This window comes from Mustela lutreola, chromosome 13, assembly GCF_030435805.1.
Source record: "Mustela lutreola isolate mMusLut2 chromosome 13, mMusLut2.pri, whole genome shotgun sequence".
Taxonomy (NCBI): Eukaryota; Metazoa; Chordata; class Mammalia; order Carnivora; family Mustelidae; genus Mustela; species Mustela lutreola.
In genome coordinates this window covers 85,788,211-85,800,366 of record NC_081302.1, presented here as the reverse complement: position 1 = coordinate 85,800,366, position 12,156 = coordinate 85,788,211, and positions in this window count along the sequence as shown.

Sequence of the window (12,156 nt, the reverse complement as noted above, 5' to 3'; positions counted from 1 at the left end):
GAGAATGGGGATTTTGTGTTTTGTGGGAACAGAGTCTCAGTTTGGGAAATGAAAAAGTGCAGACAGATGGTGATGGTGGTTGTAGAGCATTGTAAATGTACTTAATACCATAGAACTGTACAATTAAACGGTTAAAATCTTAAATATTATGTGTTTTTACTACAATAAAAATATTAAAAATGATAGTGTGTAAAGACAAGCAGAATTAAGAAAACAGTGATTTCTTTACTACACCTGTCACATTGTATATTTTCTAGGTAGACAACTAAGATCTTAATCATATGATATGCTTTTTATTTATTTGACAGAGATCACTAGTAGGCAGAGAGACAGGCTCAGGCAGGGTGGTGGTGGGGGAGCAGGCTCCCTGCCGAGCAGAGAGCTCGATGCAGGGCTCTATCCCAGGACCCTGGGATCATGACCTGAGCCAAAGGCAGACAATTAACCAACTGAGCCACCCAGGCACCCTGATATGCTTTTTATTTTAAAGATTGTTTACTTCTTACTTAGTTTCAAGAAAGGTTGTGTTTAGAATAATTTCAGGGTAAAGTGTCCATGTATATGTACATACGCATATATGGCAAACTGATTAAAGCTGAATTCTCGTTTGACAGGTCCCATTTCCATATTCTAGTAACATTTCTAGCAAAAAAGGTATACAGTGGAGAGAGACTTGACTGCATTGTTGCTCTTTGAGTTAGGAACCTTTCACGCAGGGGTGTTGGAGAGAGAGCACCGGGCCCTCTTTTCCCTTCTACCAGCCACTCAGATGTGCTTGCTTAGGGTGCCCCCTGGTAGTCGTGGCTGGAATTACTTTTCTGTGTCTGACTAATCTGCATAAATCTTTGTGCTTTGTACATGTTAAAGAAAGTTCAACAAATATTTGTTGAATATTTAAGCCTCCCTAAAAGTGGCAGCCCAGAGTAACACAGTTATCTTGTATGCGATCATGTGAGAGCAGAATTTAATTAGTCCATCTTAAACACAAGTTTAAAAAAACCCTGTAATTTGACTTTTTTCTTTTAGTTTAAAATTACTAGTATAGATGGTATTATTCATTACCTACTCATACCACTTGGCAATGCACAGTATTTTATGTACTTTGTAAATATGCATGTTTTATAGTATTTTTGTAAATTAATTCAACTACTATTTATTAAACTTCAGTTCATATGAGACCTCAGGCTGGAGGGAGATGAAAACTTTCTCCACCCAAAGAATTCACTGTCTCTGTGCCAGTCTGTCCCCTGGAGGAATTTATAATATGTTCTGAATTACAAAGTATTGATTCACAAATAAACACTTGAAACATATTTACTTCATATGAAGGCAATAATAGTGAATAGTAGTGAATAAAAAAGCATAATAATTTAAATAGCTTCTGGCACAATTCTAAGTGTTCTGTGCACATTTCTTAAGAGATGTAATCAGACACATATGTGGTGGAGGCAAGTTAAGTGTCCTTTGGGCAATTAGGAGCAGGACTCTTCAGTGTGAGTCTGCTGAATTTCTTTCTTTCTTTCTTTCTTTCTTTTTTTTTTTAAGATTTTATTTATTTATTTGACAGAGAGATATCACAAGTAGGCAGAGAGTCAGGCAGAGTGAGGAGGGGGAAGCAGGCTCCTGGCCAAGCAGAGAGCCCGATGTGGGGCCCAACCCCAGGACCCTGGGATCATGACCTGAGCCAAAGGCAGAGGCTTTAATCCACTGAGCCACCCAGGAGCCCCTCTTTCTCTTTTTTAAAAAAGATTTTATTTATGTATTTGACAGAGAGAGAGCAAGCACAAACAGGGGGAGTGGCAGGCAGAGGGAGAGGGAGAAGCAGGCTCCCTGCTGAGCAGAGAGCCTGTTGTGGGGCTTGATTCCAGAACCCTGGGATCATGACCGGAGCAGAAGGCAGATGCCTAACTGACTGAGCCACCCAGACACCTCTCTGCTAAATTTTTCAACAACAGTTTCATTCCTTGATTTTAGGGCACTTCCATTTTTGAAAACTGCCCTACGTTGATTAAATCAAAAGTTTACAGCCAGTGTCACTTACTTAAATTCTCCCCCAGACCAGTATTTCCCTGAGGGCATGTTTAGGAGCTCATTGCCTGCAGAAATGTTACTATCAATCATCTTGGAGCCCTCTCCACTGCTTTCCAAACACTACGAGGCTACTTGGGAAGTTACAATGTCTGTATTCAATACATAGCATTATTGCTGGTATTTTAATATTTCTTGAGGGTTTCTTCCTTTCTTTCTTTTAAAGATTTATTTATTTACTTATTTGACAGAGAGAGAAATCACAAGTAGGCAGAGAGGCATACTGAGCAGAGAGCCCAATGCAGGCCTCAATTCCAGGACCCAGAGACCATGACCTGAGCCAAAGGCAGAGGCTCAACCCACTGAGCCACCCCAGGCACCCTCTTCTATTTATTTATTTATTTATTTATTTATTTATTTATTTATTTGACAGGCAGAGATCACAAGTAGGCTGAGAGGCAGGCGGGGAGGGGGGGGTGGAAGGCAGCAGGCTCCCTGCTGAGCAGAGAGCCTGATGTGGGACTCCATCCCAGGACCCTGGGATCATGACCTGAGCCGAAGGGAGAGGCTTTAACCCACTGAGCCACCCAGGGGCCCCATCCCTCTTGAGGATTTCCTAAGACAGCCAAAATCTTAGCAATTCATAATATATGGGATGAATGTCTTGAATAAACTCTCATCTTAAGGTTTTTCAAACCAGTGTGAGATCATAGTGTTGATCTTTTTCTGCCTTTGGCCTCTATATCCCCCACCTTTCTGCTCTGTAGACCGCAGCTCGGCTGGTCTGGCTCATTAATTTCTCGCTGCATGACTGAAGTTGAGTGTGGGGTAGGGGAGGGACTAGAACTTGCTTTCCTGATAAAGGTTTAGAAATCTATAGTTCCCATACCTGGTGAGTATTCCTAGCACAGGTTACACTGGAGAAAGGGAGTTTCTGCTTCTGAATTTAGCACTAAACTTGTCTTGGGCCATGAAGTGTCAGTCCTCATGATTCCCCATCAAGCCCGATGGCCCAGCTTAATGATCCAATAACCTCAGGCTCCTGTTTCACTGGGAGATCGTTCTTCAATTTCCTAAGCATCTGTTTTCTCTTTCAATTCTTGCAAGAGTATGAGAATCTATGAAATAATTTCTTTTTTTAAGAGATTTTATTTATTCATTTAAAAGAGAGCACAAGCAGGGGGAGGGGCAGAGGGAAAAGGAGAAGCAGGTTGCCTGCTGAGCAGGGAGCCCAACACAGGGCTGGACTCTGGGATCATGACCTGAGCCAAAGGCTTAATCAACTGAGCCACCCAGGCACCCCAGCATAACACACATTTTAAAGAATCTTTTTTTGTTTCCTGCAGAGAGTTAAATCTAAATAATTTGAGATTCCATCTCCTGTGGGAGTTTGCTTTGTAATCATAGTGACGATAAAGCAAATGAATTGGACTTGACTACTAATCTTATTACTGAAGCATACAGTTTCATGAATACTTTAAGAATTACATTATTCTTACACAAATGATTATATCCAACTAGTAGAAGGATGTAAAGTGTATTAACTGAATCCTCTTTGGTGAAGTTTGTGTGGTGTGCACACGATGCAGAAATTTTAGATTAATCTGCTGGGAAGTTCATTTGTAGCCATTCTTTCATTTCTTCTGTTGTTTATTTTCTAAATTTCTATAATTGCTAGCTTGCCTAGTCAGGATGAGGTAGGACTGGGAAAACCATGCTGGTATAATGCCCAGAAAAGGCAAAAGGAACAACATGCGGTGGAGGAACAGTGGGCTTTGTGGGAGCTGTGCACAAATGTGCATGGAGGAGGAACTAGAAAAAAGAAGAACTAAACTCAAAGCTAGCACAAAGAAGGAAATAAAGATTAGAGGACAGATGAGTGAAATAGAAAATAGAAAAACAATAGAGAAAAATCAATGAAACCAAAAGTTGAGTGTTTGAAAAGATCAATAAAATGACACGCCTTTGGCTACCTTGACTAAGGAAAAAAAAAAGACTAAAATTACTAAAATAAGAATGAAAGTGGGTCATTAATACCAAATCAACAGAAATAAAAAGGATTTTGAGAGAATACTATGAAAAATGTATGCCAATATATTGGATAGCTACTAAGACTAAATCATGAAGAAAGAAAATCTGAATAAACCTATATATTAAGGAGATTGAAACAGTAATCAAAAATTTAATTTAAGAAAGCCCTATACCCAATGGTTTCACTGGTGAATTCTGCCAAACATCTAAAGAAGAATTAGTACCAATCTTTCTCAAATTTTTCCAAAAAATTGAAGAGGAGGAAACACTTCCTAACTCATTATATAAGGCCAACATTCCTCTGATACCAAAGCTAGACAAAGATGCTACAAGAAAGTAAAACCATGGATGAATGTGTCTTATGAACTTTGATGTGAAAATCCTCAACAAAGTACTAGCAAAGAGAATTCAGCAACATATTAAAAGGATTATACAGCACTGACCCAGTGGAATTAATTCCAGAAGTGCAAGAATGTTTCAACATGTGCAAGTCAATCAGTGCAATGCACCACATCAAAGAACGAAGGAAAAAAACACCTGATCATCTAACTGACACAGAAACATCATTTGATAAATTCAACACCCTTTCATGATAAAAAACATTCAACAAATTGGGAATACAAACTACCTCAACATACTAAAAGTCATATATGAAAAACCCACAGCAAACATCAGACTCAATGTTGAAAGACTGAAAGCATTTCCTCTAAGGTCAGGAGCAAGGCCAGCATACTTTCACCATTTTGTTCAATATAGTACTGAAACTTCAGCCAGAGCATTTAGGAAAGAAAAAGAAAAAGAAAAAGTATTCAAATTGTAAAGGAAGAAGTTATCTGTGTGGTCTTATATGAGAAAATCCTAGGAATTCCATATACTCACACGAACTGTTTGAACTAATAAATGAATTCAGCAAAATAGCAGGACACAAACTCAACACACACAAAATGGTTGCTTTTCTTTCTTTTTTTTTTTAAAGATTTTATTTATTTGACAGAGATTACACGTAGGCAGAGACGCAGGCAGAGAGAGAGGGAAGCAGGCTTCCCGCTGAGCAAAGAGTCCAATGTGGGGCTCCATCCCAGGACCCTGGGACCATGACCCGAGCTGAAAGCAGAGGCTTTAGCCCACTAAGCCACCCAGGTGCCCCAATGGTTGCTTTTCTATACACAATGAACAATCTGAGAAGAAAATTACAAAAACCATTTAATTTACAGTAGCATCAAAAAAATAAAATAAAATACTTAGGAATTAAGCAAGGAGGTGAAAGACTTGTACAATGAACACTAGAAAACACTGCAGAAGATATTAAAGAAGACAAAAAATATGTGAACACATCCTATTTTTCAGGGGTTGGAAGACTTAGTATTATTAAAATGTCCATGCTACCCAAAGTAATCTGTAGTTTCACTGCAATCCCTATCAAAAACCCAATTTTTTTTTCAAAAATAGAAAAACACAGTCTAAAATTTATATGGAATCTCAAGGAAATCTGAAGAACCCCCCAAAAAAACCCCAAAGAACAAAAAACAAAACAAAAAAACCTTGAAAAAGAATAAGACTGGACAAACGCTTTCTGATTTCAACACTTACTACAAAGCCACAGTGGTAGTGGCATAAAGACAGACTCATAGAGCAATGGAATGGGATACAGAGCTCAGAAATCAACCCTCACACATATGGTCAAACGACTTTCGACAAGAGTGCCACAGCCATTCAATGGGGAAAGGACCGTCTTCAACAAATGGTGCTGAGAAAACTGGGGATCCACATGCAAAAGAATGAAGCTATACCCTTACCTAACATTGTATGAAAAATTAACTCAAAGTTCATGAAAGACCTGAATGTAAGAGCTAAAACAATAAAACTCTTAAGAGAAAACATAGGACAAAAAGTACAAGAGATTGGATCTGGCAATGGTTTCCTGGATATGACACTAAAGGCAAAGGGATAAAAGAAAAATAGACAAATTAGACGTTATGAAAATTAAAAAATTTTATGCATCAAAAGACCCCAGCCACAGAGTAAAAAGACAGTCTATAGAATGGAAGAAAATATTCGCAAATTATATAACTAATAGGGGATTAATATCTAGAGTAAGTAGAGAAGTCTTAAAAATAAGTAATTAAAAAATAACCTGATTCAAAAATAGGCAAAGGACTTGAATAGACATTTCTCCAATGAAGACATGCAAATGGCCAATAAACACATGAAAAGATGTTCAACATCACTAATCATCAGGGAAATGCAAATCAAAACTACAATGAGAAACCACCTCACACCCATTATGATGACTACTGACAAAAAGATAGGGTATGAAAGTGTTGACAAGCATATAGAGAAACTGGACACTTTCTACACTATTGGTAGGAACGTGAAAGGGTACAGCCACCACCTGATCCCGCAATTCCACTTATGGGTACATACCCCAAAGAATCGAAAACAGGGTCTCAAAGACATATTCGTACCCATGTTCATAGCAGCTTTAGTCACGATAGCTGACACATGGAAGCAACCCAAAGTTCATTGACAGACGAATGGTTAGGCAAACTGTGGTATATACATACAATGAACTACAGTGAACTCACCTTAAAAAGGAAGGAAATTCTGCAATATGCTACAACATGGATGAACTCTGAGGGATTAATGCTAAGGGAAATAAACCAGTCAGAAGGGCAAATACTGTATGATCCCACTTATATGAAGTACCTAGAATATCAAACTCATAGACACAGAAAGTGGAAGGGGGTGGCCAGGGGAGAATCGGAAGTTAGTGTTTAATGGGAACAGAGTTTCAGTTTTGCAAGATGAGAAGAATTCTGTGGGTCAATAATGGTGATGATTGCACAACGGTGTGAATGTGCTTAATGACCCTGAACTGTATACCTGGAAATGGTTTCACAACAGTACATTTTATGTGTTGCGTATTTTTAAAAAGTGAAAAAGACCCCCACACTTTCTATATGACCCCCCAAACTGTGAATGGAATGGTTACTGGGCGGGGGGAGCATTTATGACAGGGAGCTTGGACAGGGACTGAGTTTCATCTTTTCAGGTTGAAGAGAGCATGATTTCTAAAGCAAGTGGGAAAAAGGTTGATAAACTGTAGACAGGCAAGTGTGTAGGAGGTCTTGCCTGCTGGGTTAATCAGGAAGCATTGGTGCTTGATGCCCTTCAGAAATAAAGTTGCTCTTGGTTGAGAATGGGCTTATTTCTGGACATAAAAATATAGCCATTTACATCTCCTTGTTGCTTTGTTCTCAAGGTGCTTAATCTTCCTTGAGCTTCGCAAGAGAAGTGTGAGGAAAGAAGCATAGAGATCATTTCCCATTTTACAGAGGAAGAAATGGAGCTTTGGAGCTGAAATGGCTTGCAAACATTTTCCACTGCTGGTAAGTAGTTTATGAGCCCACATCTTTGGATCCTAAATCTAGTATTTAACATTTGTGAGACTTCTGAGATTGGCTAAGAATGAATTTAGTCATTTATAAATTAGGAAGAGTCTTGGTAACATTTAGAACTATTAGCACTGTTAAGTTGCCAGATTGTGGTTCTAGGATGATTTTTGCCTGTTTGAAAATTAGGGAATCCAAGACAGAGAAAGGATAAATGACTTTTCAAAAGGACAAAATTCTTCAGTGGAAAATGGATTATATGTCTCAGATCGAAGTCTTAAAGACAGAAGAAATAGGACAGCAATCTGTACAATGAAGGTGAAAACCTTGGAATTTGCCTCAGAAGAGATTTATTGTTATGGAGTTATTTTTTGCTTTGGTTCCTCTGCCCTTTCTGGTTATAGCATGTGGGGGTATTTCATGTAGCTTGCTCAGGCATTGCTGCATTTGGTATGCCAAAATAGCTTCATTACACGTGAACCTGGATAGTTTCTGGCAAATGGGCTGCCCTAGTCAAGCCTTCTTAGCCTAGCTCCCTCAGGACTGAGTTTAGCATGAGGGGTTTTCAAAGTTATAATTGGAAAGTGGTCTGTCCCCTCCAAACTACTGGGAACCACTGCGGGTATCATCAAAAGGCATTTCGTGCCAGCCAGTCACTTCTCCCTTGGACACCTTGAAAACGGAATTTTCACAGTTGAGGCTACAGCTTTGTAGCTGAGACCCTTTTGGAAAAGCCTAAGGATCATTCATTTTCACCTGCACATAGAGCTACACTACCTCCCTGCTAGCATTTCCCCTTCCCCCACTGACCACACCTGTAACAAGCCCCTTCCTGAGTGTTCTGTAACCCACTGTACATAAGGCCTACCTAGCTACTTGCCTCTATGAAACCCAGTCTCCTGGGGCATAGGTTGCAGCTGAGTTAAGAAGGGGCAGCCACTCCTTTTCCCACACCCATGGGTCTCAAGTGTTGGAGCCCACATCAACGTTCCTGCCTGGTTACTTGTCTGAAATCTTTCACTCTATCCCAATTCCTGATGTCCTCTGAGGTGGCTCAGATTTCCTTCCATTTAGGATGGTCATTGAAGCACAAAGAAAGATGCCTTTAGGAGGTCTAAGTGTAAGTTCCTCTTTTATGTTATAAAAATTTTTTTCATAGATAATGAATCAAGGCAAATAGCAGCACCAGTCCATTGTGTTAATAGGATGGTATCGCTGGAAAACATCTTGTGCCAACAGAGGTAGCCTTACTAAAAACCAGTATCCAGAACAAGGAGGTGTGGTCTTTCTACCCTCTGCTATTGGGACCATATTTCAAGGAGTGTAGTTAGTTTTGGACACAGTCCAATCGAAGTGTTGTTTGAATGGGACATTGTCCATTTAAAAGGTGGCTGACTCATTTAAAAAGATGCACCAGGGACTGAAAAACACAAAGTATGAGGAATGGTTGAAGGGACGAGGGTATTTTGCTAAGAGAAAGGACTCAGAGGAGATTCTTAGTGCATTTGATGAGTACTTGCTATGTGCCAGGGACAGGGCTAAGAAGTTTACATATATGAGCTCAGAGAGAGCACATGCACAAGCAGGGGGATGGGAGACAGAGGGAGAGGGAGAGAGAGAGAGTCTTAAGCAGGCTCTATGCTTAGCCCAACATGGGGCTTGAACTCATGACCCTGAGATCATGACCTGAACTGAAATCAAGAATCAAAGGTTAATAGACTGAGCCACCCGATGCCCCTTATATTAGCTTATTTAATCCTCACAGTATGTCCATGGAATGGATGAATGAAAAAGAAAATATGGCACGTGCATACACACGCAGAGGAATATCATTAAGCCATAAAAGGAATAAATTATCTTGCCATTTATGACAATATGGATGAACCTTGAGGCATTGTGCTAAGTGAAATAAATCAGACAGAAAAAGATAAATTCTACATGATCTCATTTATGTGTGGAATCTAAAAAGAGAAAAGACACGTAAAACCTTCCCCACCCCCACCAACACAGTTAATGCTGAGGTAGAGGGTAAAGGGTGGGCAAAATGCGTGAAGGAGGTCCAAAGATGCAAATTTCTAGCTATAGAATGAATTAAGCCATGGGAAGATAATGTACAGCACGGTGACTATAGTTAATAGTACTGTATAGCATATTTGAAAGTAGCTAGAAGAATGGATCTTGAAAGTGCTTATCACAACAGAAACAATTTTTTTTTTAATTTTAAATTCTTTAATTTTTTATTTTTTAGAAACATATAATATATTTTTATCCCCAGGGGTACAGGTCTGTGAATCGCCCGGTTTACACACTTCACAGCACTCACCAAAGCACATACCCTCCCCAGTGTCCATAACCCCACCCTCCTTCTCCCAACCCCCCTCCCCCCAGCAACCCTCAGTTTGTTTTGTGAGATTAAGAGCCACTTATGGTTTGTCTCCCTCCCAATCCCATCTTGTTTCATTTATTCTTCTCCTACCCCCTTAAGCCCCCATGTTGCATCACCACTTCCTCATATCAGGGAGATCATGCTTAGCGAAATAAGTCAAGCGGAGAAAGACAACAGAAACAATTTTGTAACTACGTAGAGCAATGGATGTTAACTGGATTTATAGTGGTGATCATTTTGCAATATATACAAATATTGAATCATTACATTGTATACCTGAAACTAATATAACGTAATGTCTATTATACCCCAATAAAAGAAATCCTCACAGGAACCCAGTGAGGTTCACAGGGTCCCCAGCTTTCCAGTGAAGAAATGGAGGCTCAGAAGGGTTAATTAACTTGCCCAAAGTCACACAGATAAGTGGCAAAGCAAAGATATTAATATGAGTCTGCTGGCTCTCAAGCCTTTGCTCTTAAACAGTAGTATGTGTGTGTGTGTGTGTGTGTGTCCCAGAAAGTTTAGGCTTGTTTTGTGTGCCCTCCAAAGGGACAACTATGACCTAGGACAAGTTACTGGAGAATGGCTTTTGTTTCAATCCATTACAGATGCCCTGCTGGCATTCCCAGGAAGTGGCTGACCTCAGGATGTGATGGTCCCTGCTGCTGGAAACCCAGCAGGGTAAGGTGGTAGAGGTAGTTGGAGTGTTTGAGTGGGGGCTATGCCTTTGAAAACCTGGTCAGGGAATGCATCTGTGCAAGGCTGGTGGAAGATAGCCTCCTGGAAGGAAGGGATGAATTCAGATCTAATAAAGACTGTCTTAGCACAGTGTGTCAAAGCATTAAATAAAACCCATTTGCCGACCCAGTTGATTTTGGAAATTCGTCAAAAGAACGCCTGAACCTTCTTGCTTAAGGTGCTGGAGGAGGAGAAGGGTGTGCCTTTGAGTCATCCCCTGGGAGGCCTGAGGTTCCTGAGACTTGACTCTGCCCAGCAGGCACTGAGTGAGACTGAGACGGAAGAGGAATGGGTGCGCCCGAACTTCCTGATCCATCTCCTTAAAGTAACCTTAGCTCTTAGAGGAAGGACAGAGCATGATAGCACCATAAAACTTCTGGAACTGAAGTTTGGAGGTGCTGCTCTTCATGGTGTAGCATAAATGTGTTTTGTTCACAGATTACCTTTTTTATTCCTTTTCTAGTCTTTTTCTTTTTGGTCTCTACTGGCTACATTTTCTTCTCACTTGCCCTTTTGCAATCCTCTCATTTTAATTTTCCTTTTGCCTAATGTGTAATTTCTTCTTTCCCTCACCTAGTCCTAGTTCCCTCACCTAGTTGCTCATCACTGATCAGTCTTCTGCCCCTGCCTTCACTTTGGGACCTTGTCCCTGACCCCTTGCCAACTGTGTCGGGAATGAGCAGAGATGGTACTGGGAAAACTTTTCCAGTTAATCCCTGCTGACAAATTCCCTGCCATCATGGCAGTTATCACACAAATATATTTTTCAGAATAACTAAGAGAATGTCTGAGTTCAAATCACTGGTCTGCCCCTCATCAGCTCTCTAGCACTGGGCAAGCTCCATATGCCCAAATTGGTACAAATTGGAGATTATCCACATAGGATTGTTTTGAAGATGGTTCTCAAAAAATGACATTCATTATTATTTCTTGGAAACTTTTGTAGCAATTTGTCATTGCTGTGACATTTATATTAAAATCTATGAAACTATCAGTCTTCAAGAGATTAGGGAAAAAATAACCTTTCACTACAGATAGTTTGAGAAGCACTTGTTTAGATGTCATTATTTCCTCTTTGCAAAAGCTGCTTACTCTGAATAGAGGTGTTTACATAATTAGTGAATTCTTCAAGTGTGGAAAGAATCAGCTGTAAAACATATCCTCATATTTCACTTTGGGCAGAGAATAAACAGGTGGAAATGAAAAAGCCTTGCTTCTGTTAAAGGAATCTCTGTTTCTCTCTTCCTTTTGCCCTTCTTTAAGTTCCCTTTTGTTAATAGGGCAGTTGTTGGAGGATTTGTCTGTGCTTCTCTGACCCAAACTCCGCCTCTCTGTATTCACACTTGATGAACCCAGACCAGGATTCACTGACCCCTCACAAGAGGACAAAGGTAATTTCCTGCATTCCTGCTTATTCAGGATTTTGTTTATTTGCTATGAATGGACAATGTATTTATAAATAGTTAACAGCTACCAAGAGTATAGATGTGTGTTTCATTTTCTTAATGGATAATATCATTAACCCTCTTGAGAAAAAAAAAAAAATATTACTTTTAAATGATTGACTTGTAACGTCCCCAA